Source organism: Urtica dioica, chromosome 5 (assembly GCF_054948205.1).
Source record: "Urtica dioica subsp. dioica isolate 48M chromosome 5, U.dioica_male_clone48M_v1_H2, whole genome shotgun sequence".
In the NCBI taxonomy this organism is placed as follows: domain Eukaryota; kingdom Viridiplantae; phylum Streptophyta; class Magnoliopsida; order Rosales; family Urticaceae; genus Urtica; species Urtica dioica.
Genome location: NC_142760.1, coordinates 4,707,114 through 4,726,624, shown reverse-complemented (window position 1 = coordinate 4,726,624; position 19,511 = coordinate 4,707,114). Strand labels below are relative to the sequence as shown.

The 19,511-nt window shown below is 38.4% G+C and overlaps 1 pseudogene across 1 annotated transcript; it reads left to right on the top strand.

Annotated features, from left to right (window-relative positions):
* The first annotated feature begins 2,489 nt into the window (after positions 1–2,489).
* Positions 2,490–11,021, top strand: LOC149394941 (7-deoxyloganetic acid glucosyltransferase pseudogene; annotated as a pseudogene). Its single transcript, XR_016296959.1, has 3 exons — positions 2,490–3,041; positions 8,850–9,383; positions 10,445–11,021. The product of XR_016296959.1 is annotated as a 7-deoxyloganetic acid glucosyltransferase pseudogene (transcript).
* The last annotated feature ends 8,490 nt before the right edge of the window (positions 11,022–19,511 follow it).

Genomic DNA, 19,511 nt, shown 5'->3' with positions numbered 1-19,511 from the left:
TATATATATATATATGTATATATATACACGCGCGCGCGCACATTTACATATGTCTTTTCTTATGTCTTTGACGTATGCATATGAATTTATATATATTTATAAAATTCATGCAAAATACTAACGTATACATAGATATATATATATATATATATATGTATATATGATTTTTGTTCTTGGGGTGTCATTTTTTTTTCTTTCGGAGTGTCATTTTTACATTGTGCAAATGACGGAATAACATTCGTGTAGCATTTAAACACATATAAAATATTCTCATCAATCATCTTATAAATCACACACGTTTAGTAATTTCGAGTAATAATATTATAATTGAAATGTAATAGAAGTTGTTGAACGCCTCCAAATTCAGATCACATATAAGTACCCTTTTTGTTACTTAATAACCATCTATAAAAACATTTGATTACTAGGTATAATGCTATTGACCACGTTCATCTGTCGCGTCTCCCACGTCGATAACGCCGAGGAAAGCTCCCATCCTCTCTACTCTGTAAGTATTCATTAAAATCAGACTCTAATGCCTCACTACTGCAAATAAATTAAGTTTAACGACTTACGTTCTTTCGACGATGTGCCAATAAACTTAGCGACCCTTGTCTCGACTTTGTTTTCTTCTTCTCTACATTTTTTCGGTTGCGGTCAGACTTTTCCTGCAACACATAAATTGAATTAATACGATCCGATAAGAAAAAAAAATTGAAACTCAAATTACCTTATGCTCGGGACTCTCGAACGCCGTTATCGCCGTCCAATCTTCTTTCTTGTAGCCCACTGGCATTGATAGTATGGCAAGGTCTCTTCTCCCGCAAAATTTGCCGAAGAAACTCGATGATAACTTCGACTTCTGGTTGCGTCTTATCCGCTTTATATCGCGAACAAGAGCAGCTTCAATCTCATCCCGATGGATATCTCCTGGCTGCCTCTCGCTAGTCGCATCCGAAAGTCATTTAGATGCGACTATCAGGTGCGACTAGACTTTTCGGTGCGACTAGTGGCACCTGATAGTCATGCGCATCAGAAAACCAAATTTGTAGTAGTGATAGTAGTGTGATTTTCTTGGTACTTTTTTCATAATTAACGTGAAGAGAAATACAACATTAGCATATTGAAGGATATACATACTTATTATATCTCTATTAAGTAATTTCAACTTTATCATTCTTAAGCCGAAAGTTTCGCGAATGCATTTTGCCGAAGATTTAAGGTGGTTTGAGCTCGCCGAAGGTCTTCATGGACAACGGATAGTTTGAGTTTTTCAAGAGCACGCTGATAGTTTTGTACGTAAACTTAGGTCATGCCGAAGGTTCGGGTATTTGGACGATAGTTTTGCGTTTGTGTGTATATATATTTATACTATATATCTATATTTATGCATACACATTTACGTAAAGCATGCATTTGTGTATATTTTTTTTATGTCTGTTATATATATATATATATATATATATATATATATATGTATTTATGTATATATGATTTTTGTTTTTAAGGTGTCGTTTTTTTTGCTTTCGGAGTGTCATTTTTACATTGTGAAAATGACGACATAACATTCGTGAATAGCGTTTAAGCATGTATAAAATACTCTCATCAATCATCTTATAAATCACACACGTTTAGTAATTTCAAATAATAATATTATAATTCAAATGTAATATAAGTTGTTGAACGCCTCCAAATTCAGATGGCATATAAGTACCCTTTTTGTTACTTAATATATAACCATCTATATAAACATTTGATTACTAGGTATAGTGCTATTTTTTTATAACAATTGTCGTTTGTCATCAGTAGCCACCACGTCTAAAGGGCGATATCTGGTCAGTGAGCCAGATCATTGAGATCAACAGTTGCGATATGATGTGAGCTTGAAAAATGAGAACAAACTGCTAATCCAATATTCAGTCCTGTATATATGCAATGTAATAGGAATTATATATATAGTCTTATGTATTATATTTAAAAATATATATTTATTAATTCATATGACAAAAGACATTTATATATAACTTCTATTAATTTAATAGTTAATACTTTTATTGTATATAATTAAAATGCCAGCTGCTGCACATGGCTGGAGTTATTCATATATTGAACCCGTTTATTAATTCTCAGAATCATAATAATAACATGCAATTAAAAATTATTTGATCGAGATTCAAATTTCCAAAACTTTATAATAATATAACTATAATATTTGAAGTGTAATCAAAGTTGTTGAACGCATCTAAATTCTGATGATATACATTAGTAATCTTCGATTACTCAATGACTGGAGTTATTAATATATTGAACCCGTTTACTCTCAGAATTATAATAATAACATGCATTTAAAAATTATTTGATCGAGATTCAAATTTCCAAAACTCAGACACATAGTTATAATATAATATAACTATAATTGAAATCTAATCAGAGTTGTTGAACGCATCAAAATTCTGATCATATACATTAAAACTCTTCGATTACTCAATGACTAGAGGTAGAAACCCAAAAAAAAAACGTCAAACTAATTAAACTTGTGATCTTTCTACAAGGCAAGATGTCAACTATGAATCCTCAGCCGCGAGTTGTGGTGTTCCCGTTTGCGGCCCAGGGACACGTCACCTCGATGCTGAAGCTCGGCGAACTCCTCGCCGACTCTGGCGTCCACGTCACGTTTCTGGCCACCGAGCACGTCCACCGTCGTCTCCTCCGCCACGGCGGATACCGCCACGTGGCTCTCCGGAGCATCCCGGACGGCCTGCCGGAGAGCCACCCTCGGTCGCCGGAGACGCTCCCCGAAGTCTACGCTTCAATGAGGGCCACCGCCAAGCCTCTGCTGAAGCAGTTCTTATTATTGGCCTCCGCCGACGGAGAAACGGCCACTTGCCTCATCGCCGACGGTTTTTTCGGTGCTTTTCCGATCGAGGTTGGGGACGAGCTCGGGATTCCGGTGATTCATTATCGCACCTCCAGCGCTTGTTACTTCTGGGCTACGTTTTGTATTCCGGGTGTTATTCGAGCCGGCGAGCTTCCAATACAAGGTGATCAGTTTGACTTTTCTCTCTCTCTCTCTCTCTCTCTCTCTCTCTCTCTCTCTCTCTATATATATATATATATATATATACATATACATATATATTATATTATTAGTCTTATGGGCACTTATGATTTTTTGGAATATTGTTGTTGTCTGAAAGTTAGTTCATTTTGTTCAATAATACATAGTATAAAAATTATTCGCAAAACATATGATCTCAAAGATAGTGGATATATAACAACACTACTATGTGTAGATGTGTAGAGTAGTAGTTTTAACTTCGATTCAAATTATAGTCTAATTTTTCAAAGATTAAAAATATAATCAAACTCATAATCAATCGTTTTTTTTAGCTTAGGGGCTCTAAACTAGTCATATATATAATTTTCCATATAATTAAAAAATACTCAATTTGATAAAAGAAATGGTCCATTACAAAAATAGCAAATTTAAACATTTGACATTGCTAAATAACCAACGTTTGATAAATGTTAAGTAAATAGTCACTTTAAGATGTAGATCTTAGGTAAATAGCTACTTTCATATACCAAACGTCGAATATTTACCTAAGATTTATCACTGAAAGTGACTATTTACCTAAGATTTACCAAACGTTGACTATTTTGCAATGTCAAACGTTTAAGTTGACTATTTTCAAATAAAATAAAAGACTCAAATATTTGGAGATATATGTAGAACTATTCTTTCCGCGAGTAGGTCGTCTCCGAATTATGGCATACAAGTCACAACCTTAAACATGTATAGCTTTTATGAATGTGTAGAGTGAGGCTTTGTCCTTTTGTGGGTGTTTTCTCTCTCATTTGAGTGGGTGTTTTCTTGGGTAGTTTTCAAGTTCTGAGTCGGATAGTTAGCGGAGTTTGGGAAACATTGGGGTTTTTTTTGTGTGTGAGTGAACCTTTTCCAGGGGAAAGTTTTGAGTTTGTAGGTGAGGGAGAGAGTTTTAGGTTGTGCAACTCTGTGAAAGTGGGTTTGTCTTTGGTTCTTTTTCGAGGACAGATGGGGGATTCGGATCATGACGAGGTGACTGCGATCTCTTTAACGGCGAAGAACCTTTTGATTTCAGAGAGGAGGGATGAAGATGGTGAAATTCTAGGTGCTCAACTCCTTGTGGGAAAGATCCTTTCGAGAAATCCGGCGAGCTCGAGAAGGGTTTTCGAGATTTTTCAAGGGGTGTGGCATTGCAAGAAACCTTGGAATGTGAAGGAGATCCGGCCGGGGATCCTTCAGTTCCTATTCGGATGTAAGGAAGATAAAGAGCGAGTACTCGGAGGTCGCCCTTGGACAGCTATAGGGGCTTTAATGCTGCTTTATCCCTGGCTGGAGTAGCTGACGGTAGACGAGATTGAGTTTGGGTGGTTGATGGGGCTTCCACTAGCTTATATCAATTTTGCAAGTGCGAAGGAAATAGCGCCACTGATTGGGAGATTCGTAAGCTGCTCGGCTAGACCTGGGAATCTGAGGATTCGGGTGGAGATCGATACTAGGAAAAAAAATCACTGCCGATTTTTTCTTGGACAGAGATCCACCACTTCTTCCACTATGGATTCAATGCAAGTATGCTAATCTGGGACTGGTGTGCTACAGATGTGGTTTGTTTGGCCACGATGAAGGGGGTTGCGACAGAAAAACTCATGCGAGGGTAGTGGTGTCTCATTCGTCGGAGGTGAAAATGTACGGGGGATGGATTCTCGAAGAGTCGGCGGTCACATCCCCATACTCTGGAATGGAGATGCTGATTGGGAAGGGGAAATTTCCAGAGGCAGTGGAACATATGGCAATTTCGGGCGGAGGAAGCTCTCTATCAACAAGTCGGCTTAAAACATTACTCGGCCACGGGAAGGAGATGGTGGAGAGCGATTCTAAGGAGGAAAGTAGGCAGGGTAAGAGATCTCTGATTGTACTGGACGCGACCTCCGCCCTGAGTGACAAATCTCAGGCTAAGGGATACACTGGCACAGCCGAAAAACGGGGAAAACACAAACCCAAGACCACCAGGGGGACAGAGTTGTTGAGTAGTGGAGCGGCGCTTCCTTCTGAGAATGTCAGAGGTACTTTTTTGCAGAAAAACCTCAACAATAACGCGATTGTGGTTTTATCTTCTAACGCACATGGGCTGATGGGAGGAACCACTGAAAACGTGGCTGGGGAGAGCGTGCATCCTCTCCCCCAGAGTGCTCAAAATAATTCTGCTACCCTAGAGAGGATTTCTAATAGGCCTCTAAAAGCCCAACCAAAAGAGTCGGGGGAAAAGGAAACTAAAAACCGAAACGGGCTTGTGAAGACAAATGTGGGCATCAACATGGTGAGGCTGGATGAAAATGAAATTGGGATTCCTGGGCCTAGGGCCAAACGCAAAATGGTCCAGAATGATCTCAATGTTGAAAAACATCATGTCGATTCAAACGGAGATTTTAGATTTGAATAAGTCCATAGAGAAGGTGTGGAGGCAAAGGTCAAGAGAGACGTGGCTAAAAGACGGAGATGCTAATACGAGGTTTTTTCACACGGTCTCGGTGATTAGAAGAAAAAGGAATTTCATCGGAAAAATCAAGAAGGAGGATGCAGCGAGTCTTGAATCTAGGAAGGAGATTGGAGAGTATCTCGAGATGAAGATGCGGGACCTTTCTGAGGCAAAACTCCCGGATGTCCCCCACGAGCAAGAGGAGCTCATCTCTTCATGTGTGGAATTCTCAGAGAATGAGACCATTGCCACTATCATGCTCGCTGAAGAGGTGAAGAGAATGGTTTGGGAGATTCCCGGGCTTGAAGCTCCGGAGCCCGACGCTCTTCAAGGAATTTTCTACAAGAAGTTTTGGAAAGAGGTCGGGCCGATGCTCATTAGGTGTGTGCAAGAATTTTTTTTTCCTCCAGAAAACTCGAGGTGGGTCTTGGATTCGCGCACATAGTGCTCATACCTAAATTTGGATCTGCTGACTCCTTCGAAAAATTCCGGCCGATAAGTCTTTGCAATTTCAGTTTCAAGGTAATCACTCGGATTCTTACTGCTCGAATCCGATCGACTCTTGCTAAAATCATCTCTCTTTTCTAATCGGCTTTTGTCCCGGGAAGGTGGATCGCGGAGAATATGATACTTGCTCGGGAGATGATGCATAAAATGAAGAAGGTGAGTGGGTTGGGGGGTCTAGTGGGGATTAAAATCGACATGAGTAAGGCTTATGATCGGATCGAATAGGGCTTTCTTCTAGAAGTCCTGAAGTGCTACGGTTTTTCCTCGACGGTGATGGAGCATATCGGGTAATGTGTGTGCATGGCTTCTAGCGCTATCTTACTTAATGGGAGCCCGCTCAAACCTCTCAAATTAGGAAGAAGGCTCCGTCAAGGTGATCCTCTTTCGCCGTACCTCTTCATTTTGGTCTCCGAAGTATTGAGTTGGCTATTGAGTAGAGAGGAAGCTAGGGGTAAATTCGATGGCATCCGGATCAGTCAAATTGTCCCTGGTATCTCTCACCTAATGTTTCCAGATGATACAATTCTCTTTTGTCGAGCAAAGACTAAGGAGGTTTAATCGGTTTGGAATTGTGTGGAGAATTATCAAAGATGGACCGGTCAAGAGGTGAACATTGCCAAATTCGGGATAATTTACTCTAATAATTGTCTCAAGAGTGTAAAAAGGGAGATTGGCAGTCGGCTCAACATGAAACAGTACGAGGGAGATATTAAGTATTTGGGAAATCCTTTATTGGGGGGAAGAAATCCGAGTAAGGCATTTGAGTTCCTCAAGAAGAAAGTTCATAGTAGACTTGAGGGTTGGATGGCCAAGACCATTTCGAGAGCAGGCCGTACGACCCTTGTGCGCTCGGTTATCCAAGGTATTCCCGTATACTCTATGTCCACGTACTTGCTTCCGAATACTTTTTGTCGATCTCTTGATAAAGTGGCTAGAAAGTTTTGGTGGACCGGAAACAATGAGAAAGGCAGGTATTTGTCTCTCATCAAATGGGATAAAATTTGCCAACCAAAGAGCAGCGGGGGGCTTGGTTTCCGCAAGTTTGAAGACACAAATTTGGCATTAATGGCAAAGCTGGGTTTTATCTAGCAGTAAAGACCAATCTGATGTGGGCAAACCTTCTTAACAAGAAGTATTGCTCTCAGGAGAGGTTTTTGGATGTGGAGGTTAAGGATGGAAATTCCCTGGCTTGGAGAGACATTATTGCTGCGAGAAGTATAGTGAAGGAGAATACAAGTTTTGTGATCGGAGATGGAAGAGCAGTGAAAGCCTTTCGGGATACGTGGCTTCCCGAGAAAAGAATATACTCATGCCGAGAGAATTGAGTCCCCAGAAAAATATGTGGGTACATGAGCTTATGTTAGGGGACATTAGAGAGTGGGACACGGCGAAAGTCAAGACCCTGTTTTCACCGGATGAGGCTAGTTAGATTATGAAACTAGGCTCCGGCGAAGCCCGACGAGAGATAAGCTTATGTGGTCGGCAAACCACACCGGAGTGTTCACAGTCAAATCAGCGGCTATCGCAGCTCACCGAGCTCCCTTTGATCCCAAAAACCAGATTTGGTTAGATATTTGGAAGATGAAACACCCAGAGAGAGTCATATTTTTCTTTTGGCGCAATGCTTCTGAGAGCTTGCCGACGGCGATCAAGCTTCTGAAGAGGAACATGGGATCAGATGATTTTTGTCGGGTTTGTGGAAACTCGAGGGAAACTGTGGCACATGTGTTGTTCCTCTGTGATAATGCGAAAAGATTTTAGTTTGCGGAAGCGGCTGGGACGAGATGGGGCTTCAGTGAGACGGCAAAAGGCTTGTATATCGTCAAGTCTATTTTCGAGATTAACTCGCAGTGGAACAAAATGGCAGATAACGAAGGAGAATTTCTGATCAAGCTAGGCTGGTGTTATTCTGGAAGAAGTGTGGATGTGGCGCAACAATAGCATTTTCAATCCGGGCTGCAGCAATTTCAACAGATTCTTGTTCCAGATTAAAGCCAAGATTAGAGAGAGAGAGAGAGAGTATGTTTTCTTTAATCGGCTTGGCCCGAGAGACTTCGAGTTATCTGCAGAGCCTACGTGGGAGAAGCCTAGAGAGGGTTTCATCAAAGTCAATGTTGATGCCGCTTTTGGCCATCGGGGCGGGGCGGTAGAGGTGGTTGCTAGGGATTTCTCAAGTGAGTTCAAGTGGTTTGGCGTAGTCTCGTTTCAGTGACCTCAACGATGGAAGCAAAAATGCTGGGTGTGCTCCAAGCGGTGTTGGTGGCTAAGTTCAAGAACGTGGTGATGGTGGTCATTGAAGGTGATAATTAGGTGATCACGAACAGTTTAGAAAAAAGGAAACAATGCCCGGATTGGTCTCTCCTCCCACTGTTTGAAGCTATATTGTTCAATTTACATTCTTTCGTTAATATTTCTTTTGTCTGGGTTAATAGGAAGGCAAATTTAGTCGCTCATGAATTGAGTCAATGGGCGGCTAAAGATCGCTTTTCGGGTTTCTGTAAGTTTGAGGATTTCTCTTCTAGTGTGCGTGAAAAGTTTATTTCCTCTGGAGAAGCTCCGCCCCTTGTGCGGAGCAATACTTTGGTTGTTGACAGCAGTTTTATATATCTCAGGTCCTCTGCTCTTCCTCCTTTGACGCAGCCCTTGCGGGTTTGATCAAGGAGCTATGAGCAGGACCATTTAAAAAAAAAACATGTATATCTTTTTAGTGCATGTGAAATTTAGCTAGTAATCGGAAAAGTGACAAAATTAAAAATAAAATAAAGTAAAATAAAAAAATTTGTATCTACAATTACACGTTTTGACATCAATGTGTGGACACAGGAGAAGACGACAAGGACAGATTAATCAAAAGCGTGATTGGCATGGAAAGCTTTCTACGTTGTCGTGATCTTCCCGATTTTCTCCAGCTTGCGGGCACTTCTTTAGGCAACAAAACCACGTTCGATCTCATGGACGGAGTGACCAGTACAAGCAGTCGAGCTCGCGGGCTCATACTTAACACATTTCAAGACCTCGAAGGTCCGATTCTGTCACACGTAAGGGAAAAGTGCAACCCTAACACCTATGCCATTGGACCAATCCATATTGCTCGCCCCACCAATAAACACTCTGATCAACAATCTACTAGTCTTCGTCAAGTGGACGATAAGTGTATGGCATGGCTGGATTCCCAGCCTTCAAACACTGTGGTCTATGTCAGCTTTGGAAGCGTAGTGTCTCTGACGAAGGAGAACCTGCTCGAGTTATGGAACGGTCTTGTCAACAGCGGGATTCGGTTTCTATGGGCTGTGAGATCTGACCTGCTGGCCGCGGGAGAAGAGATCCCAAGCGAGCTATTGCCGACCCGAAGCCTAGGTAGTTCTTATCAATTTTTTATATAATAAATTGCTTAACACAATTTATTTTGTGGAAACTGTCTCTAGTGATGCTTTTTTTTAATTATTTTTTTTAACTAATCGCAAAATAACGTACCACAAATTTTAATCGCAAAAATAACGTTTTTGTATATATAATATTTTTTTTGAAAATTCGTCTGTTCTTTTGGGCTTTATTTACTGTTTTAATTTCATTATAAAGAAAAAATAGTGGTATTTGCATCTTATGTCACAAATTGGCAATCCAATTGCAAATATGTCACACGCAAAAATTTTAGAAAGTTTTAGCGAAAGATGAAGTGATTTTTAATGAGGTATTGTAAAAATTCAGAAGACATGGAGTAACTAATAAAAAGATTAAATGATGAGAGAGAGTAATTTGAAATTTGCACATATGACACGAATGTAAATACGTGACACAAATGCAATTTTGATAACTTTGTGACACAAATGCAAAAACCCGACGAATTTGTGACATTGACGCAAATTTCCCAAGAAAATAAGTTTTAAAAATTATTATTCTTGACCGGATTTTTTTTTTTTGAAGGCATTCTTGACCGGATTTAAAATACCAATTATTTTGAAAATGTTGCATATAAACCTGTAATCCTATAATTTTCACATTTGTTTTATTATTTATTCTTATAGTCAGAGGGATCCTCTACGGGCTTAGAGAGACATACGTTTAGTTTTTAACTCGCAACTGTTTGCCTTTTTTTAGAAAGAAAATAGAAATTTCCATATATATTAGCCCCCTATATTTTTTTTTATTTATTTATTATTATTTATTGAAACTAGTCACCTTTTAATGGGTAATCTAGCTCCGCTCCGGCCTTGCTAGTGTCTAATTTTTAAGAATTAGAATATAACCTTGTAAATGCCATTATAATTAAGAATCATTCTAAATATCATACAATATTTTAAAAAAAAAAAACTTAATTAATTTTAACGCATTTAAAGTTTAGTTTTTGTCCCTTAAGCTAAATTGTATAATTTGTTTTTGTCTAATTTTTTTTTATACTTGACATGTTTGAAATATAGTTTCTGGTTCTGCCCCTGTGGTCGCACCCAGGTACTACATTGCCGAGTGGGTGCCGCAAGAGAAGGTTTTGTCCCACGTGGCAGTGGGAGGGTTCTTGACTCACAGCGGTTGGAACTCAACATTGGAGAGCATTGTGTGTGGTGTTCCTATGCTGTGTTGGCCTTGTATCTTTGATCAACCGATCAACAGCAGGTATGTTGGTGAGGTTTGGAAGCTCGGGATCGACATGAAAGACGTCTGCGACCGGAATGTTGTTACCAAGCTGCTCAATGATCTTATGGTTGAGAGGAGAGATGAGTTGGTCACATCAACGGCTCATATGGCACAGCTGGCCGAAAGCAGTGTGAGTCCAGGTGGCTCCTCTTACTGTGAAATGAACCGCCTCATTCAGGATCTTTCATTGATGATGAACAAGTAATTGGGACATATCGTATGCATATGGCTTACTTTACTGAGCATATTTACTTCTTTCATTTTTCTCGTGTGATTCGCTAAAAATATTTCATCTTTGAATTTAAATAAATTGATTTGAGCTTAAAATCACACGATAAGTGTTTATGAAGCCCAATATTTGTATTGGAGTTGTGGTTATTTGGTAGTTCAAAGCTTTCAGTAGATTACTTAGATATTAAGTTTTCTATTTGTTGTATTTTATTTCAGTTTTGAGTATAAACGGCAAAGTATCTATTCTTGTCGTTTCCTTCTTTTTGTTCAGCATAAAACGACTTGTCGTCGTTATTAACGCTGACTATTATTCTTGTATTTAAGGATTTATTCAGATCCTAAATCAATCAATCACTTTTATTCAATTCCCAAATTCTTTCCATAGATTCTTTCTCTCTCGATCTTAGATTCCAATATGGTATCAGAGCTCTTCTCCGCAAAATCCAAGATCGATTGATCGAATTCCGTTTATTCTCTTTCTGATTCTCGTCTTCTCGATTTCGGTGGAAATAGAGATTTCATTGACATAGAATCCTACCGCCGGCGATTCAGATGGCAATTCACGCCCTAGGTCTACGATTGAAGATCAATTCTCGTCGTAATATGTCCACCATTCCGATTCCTCTGGAGGAAGCCTCGTCTTGAATGTTCTCACTGGTACTAATTACATGCCTTGGAGTCGCTCAATGTTGATTGTTCTTGAAGCAAAGAATAAATTGGGATTCATTGATGGAAGTATCAAAAAACCTTCACCAGATGATCAAGATCTACTTCATCTATGGAATCGGAAAAACAGCACAATAATTGCTTGGATTATGAACTCCGTGAGCAAAGAGATCGTCGCTAGTCTTCTTCTTGGAGGTACTGCTATGGATATCTGAAACGATTTGAAGGATCGCTTCCAACAAAGCAATGGACCGAGGATCTTTCAAATGCGATGCGAATTCATCAACCTGGCTCAAGATCAGCAATCTATTTGTGTATTCTTTACTAAACTCAAGTCTGTTTATCATGATCTCTGTTAATTCAAGCCAGAGTGCACTTGTAGCTGTTCTTGTGGAGGAAAATCTCTGTGATGCAGTTCCTCATGGCACTCAATGAGAACTACACTCATGCTTGTGGCCAAGTGCTTCTCATGGAGCTAATTCCACCTATTAGCAAGGTGTATGCGATGCTCAGTCAGGAAGAAACTCAGAGGTCGATTAGATTTGACCCAGTCTCATAAAATGACTAGTCCAACTCTCTAGCAATGTCTATTCGTGAAGATCAAAAGAAGCAAAAAGGCAAGGAGATGCCACTTTGCACACATTGCAAGATGCTAAGACACACCGTGGACAAGTGCTACAAGATACACGGCTATCCACCATGCTACAAGCCAAAATTCAAGACTCAAGTCAACACCGTTGAAGGGTCATACAATGGAGCTGGTGGTGACAATTCTATAGTGATAGCTTCTTCTCCAAGCTTGTCAACAGATTAGATTCATCAATTGATCACTCACCTCTCAAGCCAGCTCTCATCATCAACTCGGATCAATCCTACAAGCTCCAATGAAGTTAACATGACCTCATTCCAAACATGTTTTTGTGGTTTGGTACTGAATTTTGTTGGTAGTTTGAATTTTGCACATGCTTCTTGGATATTAGACTCTGGTGCATCAAAGCATATTTGTGCACATAGACGTTTATTTTCATAATTGAGGCATTTAGAAAATTCAACTGTCACTTTGCCAAACCATACTGTTATACCTGTTAGCTATATAAGTATTATTAGTATAAACAATGATTTTGTCTTAAATGATGTGTTATATGTTCCTAGTTTTAAGTTTAACCTTATCTCTGTGCATGCTTTGACCAAGAATTCTGATATTAGTGTCTGCTTTGCAAATGATTCTTTTGTGATTCAGAACAACAAGCGTTTGAGGATGATAGGCTCGGGTAACTCAACCAATGGTCTCTATGCATTGTCCAAGAATCATTTTTATCAACAATGTTGCACATAGGAATAATGTCTCTGCTCAGATATGGCACCAATGGCTAGGAAATTTGTCTAACAAAAGACTAGATGTACTCAAACATCGGTTAGATTTTTCTTTGAATGACTTAGATAAGGTCCCTTGATGTATGCGTCCTATGGCAAAGCAACATAGATTGCCTTTTATTTCTTCAAATAATATGTCTGTTTCTTGTTTTGATTTGATCCATTGTGATGTTTGGGGGCCTTATAAAGCGCCTTCTAGACTAGGATATAGATTCTTCTTGACTCTTGTCGATGATTGTACTCGTTTTTGTTGGATCTTTTTAATGCAAAGAAATCAGATGTTCACTCTATTATTCCTCGCTTTTGTGCTTATGTTTTGAATAATTTTGCTGTTACTATTAATAATTTTAGGTCTGATAATGCTCATGAATTAGTCTTTGTAGATTATTTTGCAAAGAATGGCATCATTCATCAGTTTTCATGCATTGAAACTCCACAACAGAATTATGTTGTGGAGCGAAAACATCAACCCCTTTTGAATGTTGCGAGAGTCCTTCTTTTTTAGTCTAAAATTCCAATACAGTTTTGGAGTGATTGTGTACTAACATACTCTCATTGAATCAGGTGATACCTACTCCTCTTAACATACTATGGATAAAGTTCTTGGTTATGATAGTCTATCTTCTCCTTTCAGAATTTTTTGTCTCTCTGTTACAGCTCAATCTGCTCCACTATTATCATATTGTAGTTAAAGACAAGGATTGGAGAATGGCCATAGTTGTGGAAATTGATGCTATGCATAACAACAATACGTGGACATTGATGCCTCTTCCTAACAATAAAACTGCAATTGGGTGTAGATGGGTTTATACAAATAAATTCCATTCAAATGGGACTCTAGCAAGGAAGAAAGCTAGATTAGTAGCCAAGAGCTACACTCGAAAAGGGGGAGTTGTCTTCCTTGATACTTTTTCACCTGTTGCCAAATTAGTTTCAGTCAAAATTTTCTTAGTTTAGCATGTTCACAAAATTGGCATTTATCACAGTTAGACATAAGCAATGATTTTCTTAATGGTGATCTTTATGAAGAAGTGTTTATGGATTTGCCTTTGCGTTATCATGTACATGGTAAGCATTCAGGTTCCAAGATGGTTTTGCAAGGTGCATAAGTCAGTATATGGACTGAAGCAAGCATCAAGACAATGTAATCTTAAGTTCACAGAGTGTGTTCTACGAGCAGGTTTTATTCAATCCAAAAATTATTATTCAATGTATACTCATGGTACAGGAAATGAGTATGTTGTGATATTATTATATGTGGATGATATTATTGTATCTGGTCCAAGTATGAGTGTTATTTCTGATGTTAGAAGTTTTTTAGTAAGGCTTTCAAGCTAAAAGATTTGGGTGCTCTTAAGTACCTTTTAGGGCTTGAGATTGCTAGATCAAAAGCAGGTATTATTGTCAATCAAAGACAATATGCTTTACAAATTCTGGATACTGTAGATTTCTTAGAGTCTAAACCCATCAAGGCTCCTATGAACCCAAGGATTTCTCTTAATCACGATGATGGTGACCTTATTTCTGATCCAACTTTATATAGACGTCTTATTGGAAAACTTTTATATTTGACCATTACAAGGCGTGACATTACTTTTGTTGTGCTTAGTCGTTTTGTGCAGGCTCCCCGATCTCCGCATTTACAAGTTGTACATCATTTACTTCGTTATTTGAAGTCAAACCCTGGATTTGGCCTTTTTATCCTTCTCATTCTTCAGTTACCCTTAATGCCTTTTCTGATGCTGATTGGGATACTTGTGCAGATGCTCGTAGATTTGTGACTGGTTACTGTGTATTTGTAGGTGAGTCTCTAGTAGTTTGGAAATCAAAGAAACAAACCACTATTTCTAGGAGCTCTGCAGAGGTGGAGTATCGTTCTTTGGTGGAGGCGATGAATGAGGTGGGCTGGATGCAGCATCTGTTGCGTGATTTCCAAGTCAAGTCAGATTCTCCGGCAGTGATATATTGTGACAATCAGGGTGCTCTGCATATTATCTCGAATCCAACTTATCATTGTTGGTGATTTAATCGATTAAACGACACCTAATAACAACCATGATGCAACGGAAGAAATAAAATTACGCTAATAAGAGCTAATTAAAACATGATTATTTATACAAGATCTAGATCTACGTTATTTAATGAGAGCAAGCAATATGTCAAGCAACCGATGAGAAAGACGAGTTTAAGAAAACTTACAGTTTTTGGCTCACGAACCAAAAGCTTTCACAATCCGTCTTCGTCTTGAACGTACAAGCCTCCACACGATCAGATCTGTAACTCGTCCTTCAAGGACTCAATGTGATGACACCAAAGTCTTCCGAAACTTAATCTCCGAGGAAGATAAGACAAATGAGTGGGCAACGTTGTATCTCACTAGATCTGGAAACATAGTGTTTTCGATCTTTCTCTCTTATTTCTAAGAATGGAATTGAAGCAATTCGGAGGGAAGAATGAAGCAAAAGCACACGGCCACAAAGGAAAGGTTTTGGCCGTTTTTATCAGTTAGTGCTCGGTCAAATTTTTCTTCTCATCAGCCCTCTATTTATAGCAGTTCAAAAATGTATCTTATAGAATATTCTAGAAAATATTATTTCATTTTATTGTGTTCACACTAGTGGATTAAATCTCAGCCCTTGGATCTCAATAAGTGAATCATATTTTTCCTCTCATCCGTCAGATCAGTATCCAGGATTTTATTTTATACAACAGTATAAAATATTTGTTGTTGAGAAAATTTAATATATTCTCCTAATATTTAGCCTAAATATTAGGATGGAATATAGGACAATCATACTTCCTATATTCTCTCCTTTAATTTAGGAACAGAAAAACAGAAAAAATACTAATTCTACAATCAGTACAAAAATCGCATATACAAAGGTAGGGAGGCCCAAATTTTTGCTTTTTCAATGTCCAATAGCTTTAAACCCATTTAACACATATTTACTTGTCCAACAATAAATATAAAGTTTATTTATTTGATCTAGCAACAAATAAACAACATTGTCATAAATATTTATTTAATTCCCAAAATACCCTTTTTGGAATTAATGTTGCCAATCACTATTACAGCTAGTGAGATTATAATAATAAAACATATTATTATATTAACGTTCTTATCCTCATTTATATAAGCCGAATCGGGGACGATAGACCTAGTAGTAGAAGCTTAACAATCTCGATAAAAGAGAAAATATTCCTTTCTCTTTTCAAATCGAATTGTCTAGTCTCTTTCAATACTCCACCGTGTAATCGAAGACTGAACCCTTCTTTAATACTAGAATTATATTTACTCATCGTGACGAGTGTCCACTGATTTAGTCAGTACGTGATCATGACCCACCAGGTTCTGCCCGTATCGAGATAGGTCAATTTGTTCCGTTATACATTTCTCGTGACATATAAGCCCTAAGCATCGTTGCTTCCATAACAAAAGATTCAACCGAACGTAAGCCAACTTTGCAAGTGTGCATAATCAATCAGTTCTGGAATCAATCCTTAGGTGAGAGAACATTTACCTTCTTTCAGGAAAGCTGGATTCTGTATTTGTAAAACACTTTCTTCTACAATCATGTCCCGACTTCCCAAGACACTTAGTTGATAAGCTTCTTACTAGCCTTTAACGTGGTGAGTCAAAGAAGCCGATAACATGATCTAGAAGTCCATGATTACTTCAGGATATTAGATTAAGCGTCACTGTGACCATCATAAGCGGCCTCAGCTAGTGCATCGTAACGGTCTTTAAACGACGCATGTATCCAAACCAAAACCTGTCCAGGGCGTACACTTTGTGGAAGTGTATAATGCTCCCACTGAGTGATCAACCTTCACTCATGTTCCACATATATGACTTTAGATAAGGCTTTCCAGGCGCATATCAGTCATCGACCAAGTTTTAGTTCACCGCCCGATCTCGGATGCCCAGCATGCGATTCACTTTGATACGGAGACTATGGATGATAGTTGTTTATTGATTTTGAATGTTATCAGACCTCAACCTACTAATCATATGATGCTAATAATGTGACTTCTTATCTTATTTAATAATCATCATCTTCTAGTGGACAATATTCCTAATCATCACGAGCGTACGAAACACATCAAGATCAATCTACACTTTGTCTGTGATCATCTCCAATGAGGTTTTGTCAAGCTTCTACCAATCAGGACTCAGCACCAGATAGCCGACATTTTTACAAAGCCTTTGGCTTCGTCGGCGTTACAGCACCTTATTTCCAAGATGAACATGAAGAACATCTTCTGTTCAGCTTGAAGGTGTATTGGAGTTGTGGTTATTTGGTAGTTTAGAGCTTTCAGTAGATTACTCAGATATTAAGTTTTCTATTTGTTGTACTTTATTTCAGTTTGAGTGTAAACGGCTAAGTATCTATTCCTGTCGTTTCCTTCTTTTGTTTAGCATAAAACGACTTGTCGTCGTTATTAACGCTGACTATTATTCTTGTATTTAAGGATTATTCAGATCCTAAATCAATCAATCACTTTTATTCAATTCCCAAATTCTCTCCATAGATTCTTTCTCTCTCGATCTCAGATTCCAATATTTTTTTCACCAGCAACCACCTTGCAATTCTTTTATTGATAGAGCTCATTAATTTCTCCGCATACAATGTCTATTCTCGATTGGAAATGTAGTTTACGTTAGGGCATTGGTCCTTCGATACCCTCCTCAGAAGTTCCCACCGTCTCTAGACCCACGAAGTCCTTATGAAACCTTGTTCATCGCCTTTTCTTGAAATCTTATCCTGAGGGATTTGTGCCGTATGTTTGGTTGGAGCCCTCTCAAAGAGCGGGTATGGTAACCCCGGGCCGAATATTTCAACTTGTGGTCTCCTTCCTTTTTAGTAGTTGTTGGGCTTTCACAACATTAGGCCAAATAGAAGGCTCCTCGTATACCTCTCCTAGTGCCACCCCAGCTACTACATGCAAATGCATTTCCCCTTTTGTTCTGCATAACCGATTGGGACAGAAATGTCCCACCGCAATTTTTTGACAACAGATGGCGAATGCACCTCCTTCCCTATCACCAAAGTCTTCCTCTGGCATTCCTTTTCTTTATGCCTAATATTGCCACACTTGAAACAAAATCTTCATATCCACCTTAACCTTCGTATAAAGGAAAAATATCAACATTATCCCTTCTGTTTAATCGAAATACGCGATTTATACCCTCAGTTTTCATAAATATCCGACATGTTCATTCACTTTAATATAAATGACATTTATCTCCCCTAAAAATGTGTTATACTATAAATACCACCATTTTCGTTTATTTTTTACAAAAAAATAATTTGAATACCCCAAAATATTCTTAATAGAATAAATATTTATTGACTATTTTATTTAAAAAAAAAAATCAAAACCTCTCTTTATAAAAAAATTAACTTTTATAAAGAAATTTTTTAATTTATTTTGTATATATATATATATATATATAATATAAAATAAAGAGTTATTTCATTAAGGGTATTTTGGAGAGTTCCGAAAATTGATAGTATAAATCGTGCATTTCAATTAAACATAGGGGATACTGTTGATATTTTCTCTCGTATAAAACCCACTTCCCATCCTTGACACCCTACCACAGATTCACTCATGGTACCTAGTTGTTGGACGCCTCTTTCATTGTTAAACCTAGGAGGGCAACCCACCACCTTTACCCAGATCGTCAAGTGCAAAAACTCAAATTCGGAAACGCCGTCTAAGGTTGGATTATAAATTAAGTGTTTTTTATAGCCCCTAGTCTTCCAAACAAAACTCGATCTACATCTTCCCTAGATCCAAAGCGAAACTGAAAATTTTGAGCTTAATCTCCTTACTGCTCCATTATTTTTACAGAATTTCCAGACGTCTTGGAAAACTTCAATATCTCGCTTAGTGCCTGTCACGACCCGTGAGCCTTAGCTTGCCCATGAGCCGCGGCAGAGATCTTTGTATCTTACTTAACATAAAATAAAATTCATGAAAACCGTAGTGGAAGCGCTTTCGGAAAACATTTTCTAGAAACACTTTTAAAATATTTATATAAGCGTCTCAAAAATACGGGCGAATTTTTTGTTTTTCCTTATAACATACTATTTAAACTTTTACAAATAAAATACTCGACTTTCAAAACGAAACAGGCCAATTCGCCCTTGACTTAGCCACAGGTCGGTAGCCGTACATACACACGCCTACTTACTCATCGAGTTTTGCTGATGCTCTGCTTTGTCCTCCTTCACCTTGCCTTTATCTACAATATCAACATAATAACTATGGGTCGAAAGACTCAGGAAGTGGATATCTATGTATCTAATGCACCGGGCACATAACACATCAACAATACATAACATAAAATTCACATCTTAACATAACTTGCGGAAGTATCGGCTTAGGTCCCGATAAATCCACCTTTCTTAAGAATCAGTCGGCTTAGGTCACGATAGATTCATCTTACTTAAGAATCAATCGGCTTAGGTCCCGATAGATTCATCTTACTTAAGATTTCACCAGCTTAGGTCCTGGTGATTCACATCATAACATACTTACTTTTATCATAATCTATGGAATTACCAGCTTAGG